At 40.7% G+C, this 22991-nt stretch overlaps 1 protein-coding gene across 2 annotated transcripts in view; it reads right to left on the bottom strand.

The window, feature by feature from the left end:
* Positions 1–22991, bottom strand: part of TMEM178A (transmembrane protein 178A) — a 116117-nt gene that overhangs the window by 88750 nt on the left and 4376 nt on the right. The window contains exon 3 of one of the 2 annotated variants that reach the window (XM_020913688.2): positions 6077–6175. The exons of the other annotated variant lie outside the window; for it this stretch is intronic. The gene's annotated coding sequence lies outside the window, so the exon portion shown is untranslated. The remainder of the gene's footprint in view (positions 1–6076; positions 6176–22991) is intronic. 2 annotated transcript variants of the gene reach the window in all.

Raw genomic sequence — 22991 nt, 5'->3', positions numbered from 1 at the left:
TTGACCAACCAGCTCATTGGGACTTTTCAGCATCTCACGGAAAACCACGAATGAACTTTTTGACCAACCCAATACCTACTCAGTCAAAGAAGAAAGAAACTGACATTGATTAAGTATACATTCATTAGGAGTGCCCATTTCTTACTGTTGTTGTCAAGATTGAGACCACTTAGCTCAGTGGTTGGTGTGTAGTAAGTACTCATTTACTGGTAGTTGCTTCAATAACAATTATTATTACTACTATCATTATTATTACCCACCTATCATATGATATGTAATCATCACCTGAAAGAAAATGCTAGCAAAGTCTCCAGTTATACCGTTACTAAGCGGCAGAATTCGAACCTAAAATTATTTGTCCCCAAAGCTCATGATTTTAGCTCTGCATCATTCTGATTTCTTTTGTCACTGCCAACTCTAACATAAAACAGTCTATGTGTGAGTAGCTTCAGTTGTGTTCTACTCTTTGCGACCTCATGGATTGTAGCCCACCAGGCTCCTCTGTCCATAGGATTCTCTAGGCAAGAATACTGGAGTGGATTGCCTGCCATGCCCGCCTCCAGGGGATTGTCCTGAACCAGGGATCAAACCCTGGTCTCAGGCATCTCCTGCACTGGCAGGCAGGTTCTTTACCACTAGCACCACCTGGGAAGGCCAAATCAGTCTATAGATGGGCCTAAAAAGAGCCGAAAGATCTCAGTTGTGGATTGTTATTCTCCTCCATTGAATGTCAGATTCTAGAGGTAAGACACCTGGCACTTTCCACGGCTGAGAGGAAGAGACATCAAACTGTTCCAGGCTGCTTAAACTCAATTTAATCCCTGAGTGAACAGAAAGAAACAAACAGCAGTCACTACACTTCATGTGGCTAAAATAAATGTATATTTCGCTTGAGTCAGCAGTGTCCCCCCTACCCTGAAAATGCATTAGCGTTAGTTTACTGTACATATACTTTTCTCTTTAGACTTGATTTAATTGTGACTATTAAAATCACAAGGGGACGGCTAGTCCAACAGCACAAGTTTGAATTAAATGTTAAGAGAACACTGGACTGAAACAATTTCCTTTTCCTTCATCTGCATTTGAATTTCCCTTTTCCTAAGGAGCTGTGGATAGCAGCTGTTAGGGAACACTTAAGTGTGAGGGTGATTGGCTGGGCAAGGGCTGTAGTAAGGGATAATCAGTTTATAAGTTCTGCCTATTTCATTAACTTGATGATCTCAGACCAGTCATTGTTGCTCTTGATGCTTCTGTTTGCCCAGCTATAAACAAGAAAAATCCTGCACGGTGAGAGTTGGGAGTTAACATTAACAACTACCCTGAAAACGCACATAAGAGTTAATAAAAATTTATTGCACACAGAAATCTCCATATTTTTACACCTTCCCATTGAGAAGGTGTGACAACAAATGTCATATGATATCACTTATATGTGGAATTTAAAAAAGATACAAATGAACTTATTTATAAAACAGAAACAGACTCACAGACACAGAAAGCAAGCTTATGGTTACCTAAAGGGGCAAGGAGGGAAAGATTAGGAGTTTGGGATTAACAGATACACAGTACTGTATATAAAAATAGATAAACAAGGCCCTACTATAGAGCACAGGGAAATATATTCAATATCTTACAATATCCTATAATGGAAAAGAATCTGAGAAAGAACATATATATATGCATGTGTAAATATATATATATAGAGAGAGAGAGTAGTATGTATGCAGTAGTATATATATATGTGTGTACATATATAGAGAGAGAGAGTAGTGAAGTTGCTCAGTCATGTCCAATTCTTTGTGACCCCATGGACTGTAGCCTACCAGGCTCCTCCATCCATGGAATTTTCCAGGCAAGAGTAATGGAGTGGGTTGCCATTTCCTTCTCCAGGGGATCTTCCCGACCCAGGGATCGAATCCAGGTCTCCCGCATTATAGGCAGACGCTTTACCATCTGAGCCACCAAGATTATATATATTTATCTCTGAATCACCTTGCTGTACCCCAGAAGCTAAGACAATATTGTAAATCAACTATACTTTAATTAAAACAATTTTTTTTAATTTTTAAAAAAACTCTCAAGAAAGCACAAATTCTCTAAGCTTCATTCTCATAAGCCTTTCCTGCCCACAGCTGAAGAGCCAGCATCAGGGAGCCACAGCCAGCCATTCTCAGGTGGAAAGTAGCCTCAGGGTCCCTTTTGCTTCCAGAAATCAGATGTGCCCTCCTTGCAATGTTTTCCTTGTGAACTCAGCCAGGTACCTAGAATTGGACTTCCAGGACCAGCCCTCAGATACTCCTTTTCAAAATGTGTTGCCCAGACCATCAGAGAAAATTACAATTCCATCAAACAATTAAGATTGAGCTCACATTTGTTGTTTTCTGGGGAACATAGAGTGAAACCCAAAATTACCTCCTTAGCAAGAAAAGTGAGTGAAAGTGAAAGTCGCTCAGTCGTGTCTGCCTCTTTGCAACCCCAAGGACTATACAGTCCATGGAATTCTCCAGGCCAGAATACTGGAGTGGGTAGCCTTTCCCTTCTCCAGATCTCAACTCAGGGATCGAACCCAGGTCTCCCTCATTGCAGGTGGATTCTTTACCAGCTGAGCCACAAGGGAAGCCCCTAGCAAGGAAGGGAAGTCCTTAAAACAATAAAATGAATCAAAGATGTGGCAATAAAGTGTTAAAGGCAGGAATACCTCCGATACTGAAAGCTTTGTCAACACCTTCAAAGTTCAGTGGTTTCACCTTTTTTCAAGTGTTGGGGCTTTTTTTTTTTTTTTTAAAGGACATGAAGAACCTTAAAGAGATCCCGGGAAGTCAGATGTTTTGCTCTTCAACTCCCCTTCAAGCTATACACATAAAATAATAAATAGGAAAATAGTGGGGAAAATAGGAGATAGTAGAATTGATGAGGATCAAATGTTTGGAAAGCAAAAGAGTATTTCAGGAAACTGAAGGTGAGCTTCTAACAAGTTACTGACCTGGTAGAAAAGTCTAGAAATTGTGATCATAATGGAACACCGTGACAACTTCCTGAAGGAGTTCATAAGCCCTCATGAACAAAAGGGAACAATGGATCAAGACACCCAGAAGAGCCCTGAGAGTTAGGTAGGAAAATTTTGTCTTGCCCTTGTATGATGAGCAAGAGATAAACATAACTAGTTGTGCAATGAGTTGACTAGCTGAATGAACACTAAATCAACTCTTCTGAGTACATGGAGTTGTCTTCAAATAACCTACTAATGTTTTTAAGCTTTAATTCAAGAATCCTAACCAGGTATTATTTACAGCAACAAAAACTGAAACTGACAGATCCTAAATGCCGACTGATATACACAGGGGTCGTTAAAATCAGCCTAGACTGGAGATACCTGCACACTCTCTAGCACAAGGAGAAAATGTGTAAACACCACATAGAAGTGACCTTATCCAGGCTCTGTGCTCCCTTCTCTGTCTCTAAAACCATTGCTATGACCTTTCACCTGGTTTGCCTCTCCCCACCTTCATGGCCCACTTCTCACACTTGTCCCTACAAATTACGCTCCTATTCCCAGAGTTTGCAGTAATCTGGTTAAGGTAATTTATATTAAATTATGGATTTTTGATCACTCTAATGTTTCCAGAAGACTTTTCATTCTTACAATAAAAGACTCAATAACTTCAATTGATGGTCAGAGTAAAGGTTTTAGTTACATATAGAGAATGTTTTTTATATGAGAGTGTTTTAGTGAGAGATACAAGTTACTGAAAACAAATCAAGCTACCACAAGCCAAGAGGAAAACTGGGTTTCTTTTTTCTGTCTCCCTAAAGACCATTTTAACAGTTTCTTTATCTACATGGCAGAATGAAACTGTCCTATGTTCTCGAGGTTCCACATTGCAGTTCTAGAGACCAACTGACTACCTCTAAATGCCATTTGTAATTTACAGGGAGAAAATCTGACTGGCACAGCCCAGCTTCCTTTGTGGCCAGGGACATGGGTATGACACAGCCCAACCATGAATACTAAGGTCCTGCCAAGGGGTAGGGAGTTGTATTGGTAGGTATTATACAGGCTAAATGGACATCCTAAAAGCTCTGCTATAAAGGACCTTCCTGCAGAACCTTTGAACCTGTGTTTTCCAAACTACTCTGAGGGCAGAATCATCAGACCCTAGACTGAAAAGTCTGAATCAGTGGACCTGGCAATGTCTATTTTTAGTAACTACATCAAGTGATCATTATCATGAGGTAAGCTTGGGAAACTCTGTTGAATCAAACCAGAGGCTACTGCCTATACAGAAGGACATGTTTGACCTGTGTAGCCAAACTCTCCCATCCTGCATTCCTCAAAGTGTCTTGACCTATGATTTTCAAAGAGCCTACTCTCTCCACAATCTGATCTCTTGGGAGTCTTCTTTAAAAAAAAAACAAAACAAAAACGTATTTATTTATTTTGGCTATACTGGGTCTTGGTTGCCAGGCGTGGGATTTCTCTAGTTGCAGAGAGCAGGGCCTACTCTCTAGTTGGTGGCACACGGGCTTCTCATTGCAACGGCTCTTCTTGTTGCAGAGCACAGGCTCTAGGGCACATGGGCTTCAGTAGTTGTGGCTCTCGGGGCTAAGTTGCTCTGTGGCATGCGGTATCTCCTCAGCCCAAAGATCAAACCCGTCCCCTGCATTGCAAGGCAGATTCTCAACCTCTGGACCAGGGAAGTCTTACTGGGAGTCTTCTATCCTGAATTATTTCAAAGTCTCAGGAAGTAACTGTGAGGAGACTCAACCTTACCCACACTTCAACTTTCACAGGAGATTTGGGCCCAAAGCATGGGAAAATAAAACAGCATGGAAAATCTTTGGGCCCAAAGATTTTCATTCTTTTCAGATTAAAAAGAAATAGTCAACTGTCCATACAGATGTCCCTCCCCACTCCTTAGAGATGAGGACAGCATGAAAAACTCTCTTCCTTTAAGAACTCCAACTGCCTTGAGAGTAGGTGAGTTTGACATCTTTCACATTCTCACTTCACCCCAACCCCACCATTTCATTTAACTGGGTATTCTGGTCTCAAGTATTTTATCACATAGCTTGGAAGATCGATGTGCTACTCCTAAAACAGCTTCATAAAGGACAGTGTAACAAACTAAAGGCTTAGCTTCACATATTGTTTTAAGACTCACATAATATTATCCTAATAATATAATGCTGGTTTATTTTCAGGCTGGGGTTATCAACTAAAGGATACCATTATAAAATAAGGAATAAGCAGACACTTAAAGACAACTGCCAAAATCTTCTTCCTCTGCAAAGCACTGTTGAGGTTTTCAAAAGATATATCAGAAATACAAAAGGCCAGTGAACATATGAAAAAATTGCTCCACCTCAGCAAGAATACAAATTAAAAGAATGAGCTCATTTTTTACCTATCAAATTGGCAAAGATAAAAAAGAATAATCCTCAGTACTGGTGAGGTTGTAAGAAGGTTGACTCCCTTGCTGAAAGGAGTACAAACTGGGATGGCTTTTCCAGAAGGTAATTGGAATATGTATTTATAAAGTCTTAAAAATGGCTACATTTCTTAAGCTAGCACTTTTTCTTTGTAAAAATTTATCCTAAAAAAAAAAAAAAGAACTAAGACTGGGCACAAAGATTTATGACAAGATTATTCATTATAACACGGACTATATTGGCAAGTACCTGGAGGAAAGAAAACCCAGCAACAGAAAATAATTAAACAAACTAAGCCAGAAACATACAATGGATACATTACACTGTCACAAAAACTGAGGAGGTATGATAATATTTATAGGTGGGGAAGTATTTAATATGTTGGCAAAAAATTCAGTTTAAAAAATAATTATAAGAGGTATGACCTCATTTTTGTTTTTGAAAATTGTAGTAGAATATTTGGGCACAGTTCCCTAGTCCATACTTCATTATTAAGAATCACCCCCACAACCCTACCTGAAAGGGGTGGACTTCCTGGTCCTGTTTTAATAACAGCTTGACGTTGGCTGATAAAAGTGCATATCAATAAATAACTAGAATTCCCTGAATGGAGAATAAGAACTAACAGACACAATACCGTGCTCACATGATTGCTGAGGAATAAACTGAAGGATGCTGTCCAATTAGGGCTGGGATGGCCATTTTCATTCACTCACAAGCAAAAGAGTAGCAGAATGAGCCTTGTCTGCAGGAAGGAAAGGAAGAGAATAGAGAAACAGAACGTGAGCTTCAAAAGATTGTGATGTGTGGAAGGAGGAGTGTCCTCTCCCTAACATTCAAACAAGTCTCCTTTCGTTGAACAATCTTGAATCACATAAAGAGTAAACCTCTGAATGCAAAGTACATCATGAGAAACGCTGGGCTGGAAGAAGCACAAGCTGGAATCAAGATTGCCGGGAGAAATATCAATAACCTTAGATATGCAGACGACACCACCCTTATGGCAGAAAGTGAAGAGGAACTATAAAACCTCTTGATGAAAGTGAAAGAGGAGAGTGAAAAAGTTGGCTTAAAGCTCAACATTCAGAAAACTAAGATCATGGCATCTGGTCCCATCACTTCATGGCAAATAGATGAGGAAACAGTGGCTGACTTTATTTTGGGGGGCTCCAAAATCACTGCAGATGGTGACTGCAGCCATGAAATTAAAAGACACTTACTCCTTGGAAGGAAAGTTATGATCAACCTGGATAGCATATTTAAAAGCAGATTACTTTGCCAACAAAGGTCCGTCTAGTCAAGGCTATGGTTTTTCCAGTCATGTATGGATGTGAGAGTTGGATGGTGACGAAAGCTGAGCGCTGAAGAATTGATGCTTTTGAACTGTGGTGTTGGAGAAGACTCTTGAGAGTCTGCTAGGAGATCCAACCAGTCCGTCCTGAAGGAGATCAGTCCTGGGTGTTTGTTGGAAGGACTGATGTTGAAGCTGAAACTCCAATACTTTGGCCACCTCATGCAAAGAGTTGACTCATTGGAAAAGACCCTAATGCTGGGAAGGATTGGGGGCAGGAGGAGAAGGGGAAGACAGAGGATGAGATGGCTGGATGGCATCACTGCCTCGATCGACATGGGTTTGGGTAGACTCCAGGAGTTGGTGATGTACAGGGAGGCCTGGTGTGCTGCGATTCATGGGATCGGAAAGAGTTGGACACGACTGAGTGACTGAACTGAACTGATCCCTGAAAGATGGTATTTCAGACCAATTTTCTCAGTTTTTTCCTTTCAAATTGTAACGTGACATGAAAGGTCAAAAAGTCTGCACTCCACCCAGGATTATACACTTAACTCTGAGATTTGGAGAAGTCATTCCACCATCGAGATTCTGTGAGACTTTCAAGCGGGAAATTCCAGGTTTTTAGAAAGGACAAGGCACACTCATGGGGGTAGGACCCAGAGAACTCTGTCTGCCCATCTTGCAGGTGGCTCAAAACCCAAGTGAGAAAGACCAAATCATGTCCTGCCAGTGAGTGGCAGCCTAGATGTGAATCCTGGCTCTTCTTAGGACACCAGCAAGTAGATTTGGGCAAATTGCTTAATGAGTTTATAGCTCAGTCTCCCTATCTGTAAAATGAGATTAGTTTTTGAAATTAATTAATTTTAATTGGAGATAATTACTTTACAATATGTGGTGGTTTTTTGCACACATCGAAATGAATCTGACACAGGTGCACATGTGTCCCCCTATCCTGAGCCCCGCTCCCACCTCACCCCCTCCCTCTGGGTTGTCCCAGAGCACCGGCACTGAATGTCCTGCTTTGTGCATTGAATTTGCACTGGTCATCTATTTCACAGATGGTAATATACATGTTTCAGTGCTGTTCTCTCAAATCATCCCACCCTCGCCTTCTCCCACATAGTCCAAAAGCATGTTCTTTACATCTGTGTGTCTTTTATTGTCTGGCATATAGCGTGGTCATTACTGTCCTTCTAAATTCCATATATATGTGTTAATATCCTCTACTGGTATTTCTCTTTCTGACTTACTTCACACTGTATAATAGGCTCCAGTTTCATTCACAGCATTAGAACTGCATTCTTTTTTATAGCTGAGTAATATTCCATTGTGTATATGTACCATAACTTCCTTATCCATTCATCTGCCAGTGGACATCTAGGTTGCTTCCATGTCCTAGCTATTGTAAACAGTACTGCAATGAACATTAGGGTACATGTGTCTCTTTCAATTCTGGTTTCCTCGGTATGTATGCTCAGCAGTAAGCAGTTTTATTTCCAGTTTTTTAAAGAATCTCCACACTGTTCTCCATAGAGGCTGTACTAGCTTGCACTTCCACCTACAGTGAAAGAGGGTTGGGATTAATTCTTACGCAGCTTCCTTAGGACTGCTGAAGGATTAAAATGAGCTAACTCATGTAAAGTTCTTAGCATGGAAACTAGAACATAAAATAAGCATTAGTTGTGGTCTCCAGAGGCCCTGTTCATGGAAAAGGTACTCCTTACTTTCCAAGAAACAGACTAGTCCCCTAGTCCAACGCTTCTCAAACTTCAGTGTGCCTAGAATCCCCTAGGGATGCTGCTAACCAGCAGATTCTGGGGTGGGCTCTGAGAATTTGCATTTCCAACTAGTTCTAGGTAAAACCAAAGCAGGTAATCCACCAGGCTGTGTTAGTGTTAACACTTCTGCCTCAAAGAAACCCATAAAAGCTTCTCATACCTATTTCTAATGTACAAAAGAACCCTCAGTCAACTGGAAAGTTTTAAGAGTGGGACCTTTTAATTACTTAGATATTCTCACTAAATTGGAGTTAAACATCGCCACGTTTTCAGTTTCAGCTTTCAGAGCAACTGCTTCTAAAATACATTATTAGTTCACTTTTGGCTTTGCTAAGTTCGGGACATAATTTAATCTTTCTTTGATGATTTGTGAGGCATTTCAGACTTTTACAGTGCTTCTAGTCATTATTTAGAGCATTCATTTTCATTGCCTGGCTCCATAGACACAGGAGTTATGGGATAAGAAATTGGACTGAATTTGTTCAGACCCAGAGCACAGTCTGAACTCTGTTGAAGGGTTTTATGTGTTTCTACTGATTCTTTGGAATGAGTGTCTTTGCTGACTATAAAGTGAAATGAAGGATGCTATTCTGGTTACTTGAAGGGTCTGATCATGCTCCAAATAGTTGAGTTATATACACTGCTACAGAAGGAAATGGCAACCCACTCCAGTATTCTTGCCTGGAAAATCCCATGGACAGAGGAGCCTGGTAGGCTACAGTCCATGGGGTCGCAAAGAGTTGGACACGACTGAGCGACTTCACTTCACTTCACAGAATAACACCAAGCCATGTCAGGGGTGCAGGCAGGCACTCCTGGCCGTCCTGTAGAGGATGCTAAAAGCAGCATCCCGGGGAAGCACTCAAGACTTTGAGGACCCCAGGAGCTCTTTCACCTCATCACTTATGCAATATTGCTTTTTCCCTAGTTTTGTCTTAACAAAGAATTAGGGCAGCTTCAAAGCCATTTCGCAAATAAACAGACTCAGGACTGCTACTACTGAACACTCAGGAAACCTGCTTTTCTTTACTCATGGCGGTTTCACACAGGATTTCTGCTCCAAGGAATGGTCATTTCTCAAGGTGTTTCAAACTCACAAGATCTATTAGGAATCACATGAACCATGTCTAGCCTTGCCTGGGTATTTTTCTCAATTCAGTTCTATTTCCTTCCTTCTCCTCCAACCCCCTCCATCCTTTCTCCTCCTCCTCCTCCCTCCCCTCCCTCCCACGCATTCTTACTGAGGCATGACACATTCTCAGAGAAGGCTGCACCCTCTTTCCCACCCCTGCTATTTCCCATCCTTGCTCTCTGAGCTTACTCCTTTAAACCAGTTGTATTCTTATAGGAAAATTTGGTCTCCTTTTGATATATTTAAGTCAAGCCCCATTTCTCCCAGATATTTCCCTGAATCTTTCCAAATGTCTGCAGGTCTCAGCACACCGACGTTCTTACCAAAGACTACTAACAAATGCTCTTTTGGAGCCTGAGATACATCCAGTCTGACCCTCTCTTCAACAGACATGGGTGTGAGAGTTTGCTTGGACAACCCTGCAGGACCACCAATACCAACCCAAAATAAACACAAATCTAACTCCAGTAGCTTTGAAGAATCATGTAGGGTAACAAGTCACATTATGTTTTAAAAGTTCTAATAGACACTATTTAAAAGCAAAAAGAAACAGGTAAAATTAATGTTGGAGATGTACTTTAACCCAATATATTAAAATATTATCATTTCAATGAGTATTCAATATAAAAAATTGTCAACAAAATAGGTATATCACATTCTTTTTCCTACACTAAGTCGTCAAAATCCCCTGTGTGCGCTACACTTGCTGCATTGTCAGTTTGGACCAGCCAAACTTTAATGGCTCAATAGGCAAAGGTGGGCCCTAATGCCCAGATAGAAAGAGAAGAATGTAGATGTCTACTGTGATTCCCATGAAGAAGCAGAGTGAAAGTTTTTACAAGCATATCATAAAGGCTACATCTTTAAAACCTTTCTTAGACAACTCTCTCCACCCAAGGCAAGTGCTAAGAATCTCACACCCCACTCAGCCCCGCTCACCCCCTCACTGCTTCGTTCTGTTCTTCCCTTTCCCTCCTCCTCAACTTGCTTTTACTGGCCTAGGCCACTGATACTGAAAATGCTTCTCTGACTGCTTTTCCTCCAAGAATTAGTCCTTCTGGCATTATAGTGAATAATATGATCTATTTTGTTGACTGATTCTTCAAGGTTCCTGGTTCACCCAGCACCTGCTTGCCAGTCTCCCAGGTTTCTTGTGGGTTCCTGGGTGAACACAAGTGATCCCCAGCTGGAAGCACATGAGCCACTCTTCAGATACGTGGGGACTTCACCAAGGCAACGGAATCTGCCTGCAGTGAAAATGCTCCTGCTAACCAGCCCACTTTGCAGAGCCCTTCTCAGGATCGCTGCCAGCACTGCAGTTCTAACAGGAGAGTTCCTAAGAAGAGGAAGGATTCCGCTCTGTGACAAAGACCATTCCTTCCTTCTGACACCTAGAGTCTTGGGAATGAGAAGGTAGAAAACACGAAGGCAAAGCAACACTCCCTGGACAGCAGTTTTATTACATTCAGCTGTAGGGGCTACAGAATTAATCATGATCTGTTTATACAGCTTTCCTGTCAACACTAGTTATATCTACCTTGTGCTTCTCTAAGACTCAGATGGGATGTTTCCCAAAGACAATCCAGGTGGAGTTACAGTTTCTGGTGGTGAGAATGGATTTGCTCATGTCCAGCACTATCTTCCCTAAGATTGATTGTGAAACTCATATTTTTAAAAAGTATTTATTTATTTATTTGGCTGTGCCATGTCTTAGTTATGGCATGCAGGATCTTTAGTTGTGGCATACGAACTTAGTTGTCTGTGGACTCTAGTTCCCTAACCAGGGATTGAACCGAGGCTCCCTGCTACTGGAGCTGTAGCCACTGGACCACTAGGGAAATCCCTGAAATATAGTTTTGAATCATTTAGTTGGAATGCAGATGGAAAACACTGCTCATAAAATAGATGTCTCTATCTATGGACAATAGATAATAACAATCCCATCTAGCTAAGTAGCCTTGATCATCCTGAGACACAGCTGGATCTAACTGTGCATGCTCGGTCATGTCCAGCTCTTTGTGACCCCATAGACTATAGCCCACCAGGGTCCTCTGCCCATGGAATTTTCCAGCCCAGAATACTGGAGTGGGTTCCCCATTTCCTACTCCAGGATCTAACAGAATGAATCCTTATTATTATTATTATAGCCACACAAAAGATATGACTGGACCTTGCAAATGACCCAAATGTTCTCAGGAATCACAATCAACTAAACTCCCAAGGGTCATCCAGACCAAAAAAGACCTAAAGCTAGTCTAGTAAACCCCATAAGTCTTCTAAAGCAACGCAGTACTGGCAGAAATGGGTCACAGGGAGAGCACAGGTTTGAACAGCACTCAGTTCAGCATCTTTTTACCTCGTATCAATCACGTCAAGAGACCTTGCACTGAAGACTTGGCTACTCTTGACACTCCCTTTGTATCTAAACACTAATAAATATCCAAGAAATATCAATTGTTCTTTTCATCTTCCCCCAGCTGAATCGAGTCATTCTAATACTGAATGGCTTTTTAATATCTCTGACACACTCCCTTTCCTATGTCTGCCAATATTATAACGCACTATTTGGCTGGTGATTTCTCTCATTTCTCTTCTCAACTCAGCAGCCAGAACTGCTCCTCCTGACTTGGCAGAAGTTGAGGATGTCCATTCTTGCTGACTTTTGTGCCTGTTCATTGCCAGAAACCCATAATATTTAAGATTTTTCATTTTTCCTCTGCATTTTTTTGAGAGGAGTTATTATTTGTGGCCAGAAATTTCATAGTTTTCAAATTTACTCTATAGTTCATAAAGTACCTAACACAGGCCTCTATTTCCTTGAAATCCTAAAGAAATATACAATTGTCAAGTAGTACAAGTTATGCAAAAATTCTGTATACAACAGTCTAATTAACCGAAAGGTGTTTTATTATTGTTAAATATAGGAGCATGTTTTCCTGCTTGTGGTACACAATCATAGTTTCCTCTGAGCTAGTTCATTTATTACACCTTTCTCTGTTGACCTGGATGAATAACAATCTCAGGTAAGTTTAAGATAGTTGAGTCACAGTGGAAAAGGTGCCAATGAACTGGACTCTGCCATTAACTATCTATATCCTTGGAAAGTCACTTAATACCCATAAACCACATTTATCTTCATCTGTTAAAACAGGAGACTAGATTAGACCAATGATTTCCAAGGTGCAGATCCCTGGTGGCTTCTAAATTCATGGCATCTCCAAATCCATGTGTACACCTAGTAGGCTATAGTTGAAATAAACAATATGTCTCATTCATCCAGGTGTAGCTATCTGTTTCAAATATATGTAATTGCTGTTCTGATTAACAAATTTAAATTCAGGCAAATGATTATTGAATTCATAGTGGCATACTGTCATTATACATCTTCTCAATCCATGGATATTACAAGTTTAAGTCCTACTGAATGGGAATCCAACAATGCTGAGGTTGCAAAGGGATTCTCACACTTGAAGATTTGTGAATCTCTGTGGTATACTCATCTGTAAGATTCCTTGCAATAGTAAAATTCTGTGTTTAAACATTTCTACTTTGACAGGGGGTCTTCCATGCCCTAACTCGAAGACCAGTAAGGGAAATAGTCGAGCAGGGGGCAGACTTGGAGTAACCGTCAGCTCACAACATGCAGACGGGAGCTCTGTCTGGTCACATTGCACTCTAACTGCAAAAGCTCTTGCAGAGGAAAGGAAAATTCCAGATGAGGGCTATTACTGTCTTAGAAGATTTCTTAAGACTTTCCCCCGCTCTTTTCTGTTCCATTTAACTGTTGACTCACTTCAGGCTATATGTTTCTGGAACAAGCAATCTGTATCAATTATGGCAGCCAAACATGAAGCAAGATGTCTGGTCTCACTTATAGCCTTAGTATTTTAACTGGAAACAAGAAGTCTTTTCAAAATAAGCAAATGCAAACACTAAGCAAATTATACCCAAACCACTTCTTTGGGGAACCATCTAAATTTTTTTCACCTTGATATAAGCCTTAGGATAATCCTGATGATGAAAATTATTCCAAGGATGTACGACTATATACTCATTTATGTAAGAAGCCAAGTTTAATGATTATAAAAATAAAAGGATATGAATATCTTTTAAAGAACTAAGAAAGGGACAGTTTACTTATTATGAGTTCCTTGAGGGATGGACAATCTTTTATTTATCTCTGTGTCTCTGTATCCAAGCATTTATGGTTGTTATTATATTTATTAAATGGTGAGTTTCCTGAATACAAAAAGAAGAATTGCAAGAGGATCTTGACTGTCCTTCAACTAAAAGGAATAGGATTTGAAATAATCAATCACAGCCTGTGAAATCAATATGAATAACACAGAACTGAAGAATATTTATGTAAATGCATTTTCTAAAAGCTTGGGGGGAAATGGGAAATGAGCCAGTAGAACTACCAGAACATATCACTATAAAGTGATATCAATTTTCCACTCTCTGAAAACAGACTTCTTGGGAACTGGTTTATCAGATTATTATGGAGTAAGCAAACTACTTAGGAAATATAAAGGGGCTAAAAATGTCAGAAGAATGACCTGAAGGAACCATTTGCTCCAATCTAAAGATGCCAGAGAGTAGAAGACACTAAAATTTGTAGAAAACAAATGAAGAAACACGATTAAAAAGAAAGTTGGGTCAAGATGCTCAAGTAATAAAGTTTAGGCAAAAACAAAACAACTGACTTAGAATGTTTCAAAAGAGAGAGGGCAGTGGTAAGTTTGTGATATATGACTGAAAGGTTAGCTTGACAACGAAGAGAAACTTCAACCAAAGAAAGAATTATTTACAGGAATAATAAAAGTGGAATAAACATTTTTTTAGTAAATATTATGCATCTGGTACTATTCTCATCTAATTCCATCTTCCCAATTCTGTCATTAGGTATGTGCAATGTGATCTCATTTTTCAGATGAGGTTGGAAACATTTGCCCTGGGTGACCCAACAAGAAAGTGGCAGGGCTAAGATTCAAAAACAGGACTCTCTGACATGATGGGTATTCAACCCTGCTCACAGTGGGGATCCTGATGGAAAGTGAGGAGCAAGAGGAGAAGCATCGCTGTGAAAAGTTCAAGGCTGACTTCTACTAAATCCGTGAGAAAAGCCTAGCTAGCTGCACATGGAAGCTGGAATGGTCCACCTCATAAAACAAGGCAACTGAGCATCATTTTAAACAAAAGAAAAGGGAGGCATTAACGGCAGAGGCCATTGACATTGCAACACACTGTTTACAAGATTTTTGCAAAAATTCTGCTTCAGTGGCTGACAAAACAGCCAAAGGCATGATTTATGCAATCTGGCAGTCTGCCATGGAGAGGCAGGAAAGAGCTGACAGTTGGTGAACTTAAGAGAAGTCACAAAGAAGGGGTACAAAAGAAATTTACTAGATTTTGAGCAGGGAAAAGGATTTTTGCTAAGACTACACAAATCATATAAACACAAACTAGACAATAACACAAGCAGTATAATATCAAGGAACACAGGAAATGTTACTTGTGTTACAGAATATATGAAATATAGAAAATCAGCTATTGAACCAGATACTATTTATGCATTTCATTATGTTTTTTTAAAAGATAATACTAAAAGAAAAAAAGATAATCCTAGATCCTAGTTTGAAAAGTATTTTTAATTAGAATTCAATTAAACAAAAATCAATGGGGTTTCACTGAGTAACAGGCAAAGGACCAGACTGGAAGTCCAGAGATTTAATAAAACATTTTAAAACAAATATCCTGGCATTGCTAAGTTTGATTTCTTCACTGGCAAACTGGGTATAATAATAATAGTAATACAAAGGTTCAGAGAATCTTTGTGAACATTAAATGCATTGATGTTTCTGAAAACTGCCAGTGCTATGCAATCTTCGTACTGTTCATGAGGTTCTCAAGGCAAGAATACTGAAGTGGTTTGCCATTCCCTTCTCCAGTGGACCACGTTTTGTCAGAACTCTCCACCATGACCCATCTGTCTTGGGTGGCCCTACATGGCATGGCTCACAGTTTCATTGAGTTAGACTGTGGTCCATGGGATCAGATTGGTTACTTTTCTGTGATTGTGGTTTTCAGTTTGTCTGCCCTCTGATGGAGGATAAGAGGCTTATGGAAGCTTGCTGATGGGAGAGACTGACTGAGGCGGAAACTGGGTCTTGTTCTGATGGGTGGGGCCATGCTCAGTAAATCTTAAATTCAATTTTCTGTTGAAGGGTGGGGCTGTGTTCCCTCCCTGTTATTTGACCTGAGGCTAAACTATGCAGGAGGTAATGACGATAATGGTGACCTCCTTCAAAAGGCCCCATGCACCCACTACTACACTCAGTGCCCCCAACCCTGCAGCGGACCACCAATGACCCACGCCTCCACCAGACACTCTTGGACATGCACAGGCATGTCTGGGTCAGTCTCTTGTGGGATCACTGCTCCTTTCTCCTGGGTCCTGGTGCGCACAAGGTTCTGTTCGTGCCCTCCAAGAGTCTATTTCCCAGTCCTGTGTAAGTTCTGGCAGCTCTGTGGTGGAGTTAATGGCGACCTCCTCCAAGAGGGCTCATGCCATACCCAGAACTGCTGCACCCAGAGCCCCTGCCCCTGCGGCAGTCCACTGCTGACCCGCACCTCCGCAGGAGACACCCAAACACGGTTTTGCTCTCAGTCTCTGTGGGGTCTCTGTGTCCTGGTGCATACAAGGTATGTTTGAGCCCTCTGAGCGTCTCTGGCAGGAATGGGGTTTGATTCTAAACACGATTTTGCCCCTCCTACCATCTTGCTGGTACTTCTCTTTTGCCCTTGGACATGGGATATCTCCTCAAAGTTGCTTTAGTCCCTTGCAGCCACCATTCCAGTGCCTACCATCCTGTTGGGGCTTCTCTGACCTTGGAAGTAGGGTATCTCCTCACAGTCACTCCAGCGCTGTGCAGCTACTTCTGCTTTATGACTACGCCAAAGCCTTTGACTGTGTGGATCACAACAAACTGTGGAAAATTCTTAAAGAGATGGGAATACCAGACCACCTGACCTGCCTCTTGAGAAATCTGTATGCAGGTCAAGAAGCAACAGAACTGAACATGGAACAACAGACTGGTTCCAAATCAGGAAAGGAGTACATCAAGGTTGTATATTGTCTCCCTGCTTATTTAACTTGCATGCAGAGTACATCATGAGAAATGCCAGGCTAGATGAAGCACAAGCTGGAATCAAGATTGCCAGGAGAAATATCAATAACCCCAGATATGCAGGTGACCCTACCCTTATGGCAGAAAGTGAAGAACTAAAGAGCCTCTTGATGAAAGTGAAAGAGGAGACTGAAAAACTTGGCTTAAAGCTCAACATTCAGAAAACTAAGATCATGGCATCTGGTCCCATCATTTCATGGCAAATAGATGGAGAAACAGTGAAAAAGCGGCGGACTTTATTTTTAGAGGGCTCCAAAGTCACTGCAGATGGTGACTGCAGCCATGAAATTAAAAGATGCTTGCTCCTTGAAAGAAAAGGACCAACCTAGACAGCTTATTAAAAAGCAGAGACATTACTTTGCCAACAAAGGTCCGTCTAGTCAAAGCTCTGGTTTTTCCAGTAGTCATGTATAGATGTGAGAGTTGGACCATAAAGAAAGCTGAGCACTGAAGAATTGATGATTTTGACCTGTGGTGATGGAGAAGACTCTTGAGAGTCCCTTGGACTGCAAGGAAATCCAACCAGACCATCCTACAGGAGATCAGTCCTGAATATTCATTGGAAGGACTGATACTAAAGTTGAAACTCCAACACTTTGACCACCTGATGTGAAGAACTGACTCACTGGAAAAGCCCCTGATGCTGGAAAAGACTGAACATGGGAGGAGAAGGGGACGACAGAGGATGAGATGGTTGGATGGCATCACTGATTCAATGGACATGAGTTTGAGTACACCCTGCGAGTTGGTGATGGACAAGGAGGCCTGGCATGCTGCAGTCCGTGGGGTCGCAAAGAGTCGGACATGACTGAGTGACTGAACTGAACTGATGCAATCTTCATCATCATGATTATTATTTCTACTCTGGTCGTACTTAGGTCTATGACCTTAGTTGTTTAGTCACTGAGTCACGTCCAACTCTTTTGCATCCTCGTGGACTATAGCCCACCAGTCTTCTCTGTCCATGGAATTCCCCAGGCAAGAATACTGAAGTAGGTTGTCATTTCCTTCTCCAGGGGATCTTGCGGGGTTTTTACTATTGAGCCACCAGAGAAACCCTGTATGACCTTAACAGTTTGAAAATGGAAGAGGATATGAGGATTGCTTTCCTGGTGGCTCAATCGGTAAAGAATCTCTCTCAATGTGGGAGACCTGGGTTCGGAATATCCCCTGGAGGAGGGCATGGCAACCCACTCCAGTATTCTTGCCTGGAGAAACCCCATGGACAGAGGAGCCTGGAGGGCTACAGTTCATAGGGTTGCAAAGAGTCGGACACAACTGAGAGACTAAGCATAGTATAGCATTCTCTGCTAATGTAAATCATTGCTTCTCCTCAAAATTATATAAATATATTTTATAACAGATAAGCAATTAAAATGTGTAAAAACACAACACCCCCGTACCTATGGGTAGAGAGAAAGAGAAATTAAACTAACAGAAAGACAAAGCTGTGTGTGGCATGTAGATCTGTCAGTCATATGAAAACACTCGTGAAATTCAAATGCAGTGGAGTGAAACTTTGAAAGATGCAGGCAGAGCCCCCATCACATTCCATTCAAAGGACACATGTCAATGTTAACAGAATAATATAGCAATTTCTTCTCACCTTGTAAGCTCCTACTGATTCTACAAAGCTGGATACAAATGTTTGTCACGTCCCCTGTGAAGTCCTCTCCAATTTGCTGCCAGAGCACTGTGTGTAGCATAAGCTTACCAATTCTCTGTAGTTGGTTGTCTTATACATTTACCTACCCACTAGATTACTAGGTCCTCAAAAATTAGAATAGCATCTTATTCAACTTTATAGCCTAGCCAACCACAGGGTCTGACACATAAAAGTTGTTTAATAATACGAGTTTGAGAATTGAATTAATTAAGTGAATGCTGAAAACACAAAGTACATGATAGAAACTGGCCCTTAAGTCTACATAACTCGTGTTATGCTGCCTTAATAGAAAGACTAACCATTTGAAAAAATGTACAAAGTCCATTCATTTCTCCCAACTTGTCTGACTTCCTAGAATAAGAATGAAGACTTCCAATCCAGAAACTAGACAGCTGGCCTTTATTGACTAGCTGCTGCTTTTGGAGGCTGTCAGAATATTGTTATTTCCTACCTTCCCCAACTTATAAACATCCAGCCTATGAAATACAGGTGAAATAAGCCAAAGTAAGTAGAATAGAAATGATAATCTAAGATACAATTGAAAAAAAAAAAATCACCAATTGGAAAAAGCCTCAATCATGCAGATATAAGGAGCCCACAGTGTTTTAGAGGGAAACATACATATGAAGAAAAAACTCTTCAAGTAACCAGACAGGAATAATAAATTGCATAATAAAGGGAGGGAAGTCAGATTGATCACAAACTTCTCCTTTGTATTATTAGATATTAGAAGGAAATTAAGCAGAACATACAGAATTTTGAGGGGCAAAAGTTGTAATTTAAGGTTCTATACCCAGCTTCTATGACTCTTCTAGTTGCAACTGAGAGGAAACCTAGTTCTAACTATCTTAAGGTAAAATAAATGAATAAGTTGGTTCAAAAAATGTCCAAAGTAACTTTAGGTACAGCTAAACCCAGGGGCTCAAACATTGTCACTGCCCATCTCTCTCTTCTTCCTCCCTACAATCAACTCTACCAACTGTTGCTTCATCCTGTCTCTGCTTTTGTTATCTATATTGGCCTCATTCCCTCACACTGTATGTACACTCTCCCTATCGCAGGAAGATTGACCCAGGAAACAATTCCATGCCCGTATTGTTTTAGCTCATGATTCAAATGGATGACAGACTCCCCTGTATCTGTAATATTTTCAATCTCATGAGATCACTTTGGTTGCTTGTACTCAGACCATGTCTAATCGCCGTGGATGAGAAGTTGGTCCATTGTTGGTCAGGTCTGGGTCACACATTGCTCTTGCAGCCAGGACATACACTGTGATTAACAGTTTCACAAGAACCTAATGAGATGTGAGGGAGGCAGCTCCTTCACAAAAACAAAGGGGGGTGGGGAGGGGTGGGCAGACAATAGGAGAAAATATCAACCACATTTCCCCATGCCCACTCAACACAAACTCATATAATTTCAAAAGACCCTCCACCTCATGTTTGTCCAATGAATGTATAAATAAAGTCACATTTACCCCAAAGAGAAGCAACACAGAATCACATCCAGTTATCACCCATCTTCATGCCCAGGATTGGATCTCTGGGTGATATACACACCTCTGACAAACAGATAGACTTCTCTTGATTCAATAACCTGCAGTTTATACTTTCAAAATTATATTTATGAAACAACTGGAAGTTTGAAAACTGGATATTTAATAATAATCATCATTTAATTTTTTAGGTGTTATTATTACAAGTTTTTAAAAATAATACTTATGACATATGATATGTAGGGTTTGCTTCAAAATAATCTTGTAAGTGAAGATAGGCATAAAACAAGATTGGCTATAAATTGACAATCATTGAAGTTGGATACATCAGCATTCAGTATTCTATTTATTGTGATTATGACTGAAATTTTTCACTGTAAAATTACAATAATAATAGTTTTAATTTTTAAAAAAAAAACATGGTTTAAATGATCAGTATAATGATCCCCTACACCTCCATTAGACAGTAGAGGAAGAAAACTGGGTATCTTCAATTAAAACTCCAGGCAGACAGTGTGCCATAACGTACGCCACACTGTGTACCAGATCCTTCAGAATAACACAGCAAGAGTCACCTCTTGACAGTGAAACCAGTCTGACAACACCAGGCTCCTCCCTGTGCACAGACCACCCAAATTCATTATCCTTTAAAGCTGTGAGTAAAACGAATGCAGGAAAAAAATCCTTCAGAGGTCCTGCCCCTTAACAACTCTCTTGTATTTGGTGTTATTACAAGGACCTGGGGATTGCCTTAGAAATCCAACAACCCAAGTGCTTTCAGGTTGACATTTCTCTGGCAATTCAATACTTTTAAAATCCCAGTCATCTACTGATTGAGTCTATTTCTGTAATCTTGTCTTGTCCTTGATTATAGACCAGGTTCTTTTGCATGTCTGCCTCTTAGCAGCATGTCTTAACCCTCAGTTGAGTCCTAAATGACTCAAGCTGAGGTCTGTGAGGCAGGGCTCATCAGTGGTGAGCCCAGGTTGAATCTGTTCATTGGCTATTTAATAGAGAATGAACTGTTGTTACCTTCACTACCAGCCAGTGCTCAGCAGGATAATTTGAGGAAGGGCTTAAAGATCAGGCTTCTGGATTTCTCAAATTCCTCCTGAATCCCATTCATATGCCCTACTCCATCTCCCACACTTCCCAACTTCTGCCAGCAGTAACTCAAGCTTAGGGCAAAGGTTTTGGCTTCTGTAGTTCCATGAAGTACACGATTATCTAATCCCCAGCAGTCCTCGATTACTGCCCACATCCAAAAGAAGGAAAGACATCTCTTAACAAAGTTACATACTATCTCCTTCGTGCTTTCACAAGGACCAATTTACACTAAAGCACTTTCTTTTCTTGAAAGACATGCAAGAAGCAAGTAACATCCTGGAATTTTGACAACTCCTCTAAAGCTCCAATCTCAGTTCAGGCACATGATCTGAGTTCAAACAGAAGAGGTGGCCCTTTAACCATAGGTTTCAAACTAGCATAACAAAGATGGACAACTTTCCTGCCCTTAGTATGGGGGTCCTCTCCATTCTGAGTATGAGCTACACTTATACTCAACCAAATCTACATTGTAGAGTTTGCTTCTAGCAATGGACTATTCCTAATAACAATTCTATGCTTACTATTTTCAGTTGTAAAAGACAGAAGACCAACTCAAACTATCTTAAGAAAACAAAGAAAATGTATTGACTTGTTCGACTGGAAGGTCCAAGAATATGGCTTCCAGCGTACCTGATCAAACATCTCAAACAATTCAGATGGATCCATCTTTCTCATTCTCTTCCCTCCATTGTTTGCCTGCTTTCTCTCCATTTTTAAAATCTGTTGGTTTTCTTTTGTTTATGTTGGCCCCATTCTCTCTCACATAGATGAACGCTGTTTACATGGCAGGGAAGATGGCCCCTGGCAGTCCAGCTCTACATCCACACAGCTCACAAGCCATATGTGTAGTTTAACTCAAGGGCCCTGACTGACCCTACTTGAATCATATGCCCACCTCTTGTATTAAGGACAATTAAGGACAGGTCATCACAATTGACCCCTTATATTAAGGACTTTAAGGACAGGTTATTACAATTAACCAGGTCTAGGTACATACCTACTCTGAAGCGATAATTACACCAAAAATACATGGGTTGAAGGAGTAAATTTTCCTCAACTGGAAACAAACAACAACAATAACAAAATAGGATAAATTGAGCAGAAAAACACGAGATGTTTCACTGTTCCAACTTACTTGTTTTCTAATGCCTGAAGGCATTCCCAATATTCATGGGATCCGAAAATATATAATCCACTTGTGTGTGTGTGCCAAGTTGCTTGTGCCTGATGCTTTGCAAGCTTATGGCCCCACAGCCTACCAGGCTCTTCTGTCCATGGGATTCTCCAGGCAAGAATACTGGAGTGGGTTGCCATTCCCTTCTCCAGGGGACCTTCCCAACCGAGGAATCAAACCCACGTCTCTTAGGCCTCCTGCATTGGCAGTCAGGTTCTTTACTACTAGCACCACCTGGGTAGCCCATAACCCACTTATCCTTTCTGAAAAATGTACTTGAAGAATCCCAGCTAACCAAAATTAAGACATTAATACAGGAGATGTCCAGATACTAAAAAAACACCAGTGTACTTCCTTTCCTCAGTTTGACCCTAGACTTAGGAAACAAGTTTTATTTGTGTTTTCAGGTAGATTTTGCCATCCTAGCCTAAGATTTGGTCCCTCTTCTTTGTTTTCAACTTGGCTTCTGCTTTGGCTCCTTTCCTAATTCCAAAAAATCTGATTCTCAAGGCATATCCTTTATCAAACATTTCAGTTAGCACCTTTTATTGGATTTGACCAGTTAAACAACATAGTTGGTACACAGCTACTAAGATGGATAAAATCCAAAATACTAATAACACCAAATGCTGAAGGATGTGAGACAACAAGAATTCCTTGCTGATGAGAATGCAAAAATGGTACAGCAACTTCAGGAGACAATTTGGCAGTTTCTCACAAAG

Source organism: Odocoileus virginianus, chromosome 2 (genome assembly GCF_023699985.2).
Source record: "Odocoileus virginianus isolate 20LAN1187 ecotype Illinois chromosome 2, Ovbor_1.2, whole genome shotgun sequence".
In the NCBI taxonomy this organism is placed as follows: Eukaryota; Metazoa; Chordata; class Mammalia; order Artiodactyla; family Cervidae; genus Odocoileus; species Odocoileus virginianus.
Note: the sequence above shows the minus strand (reverse complement) of the source record. Positions and strands in the feature narration are given on the sequence as shown.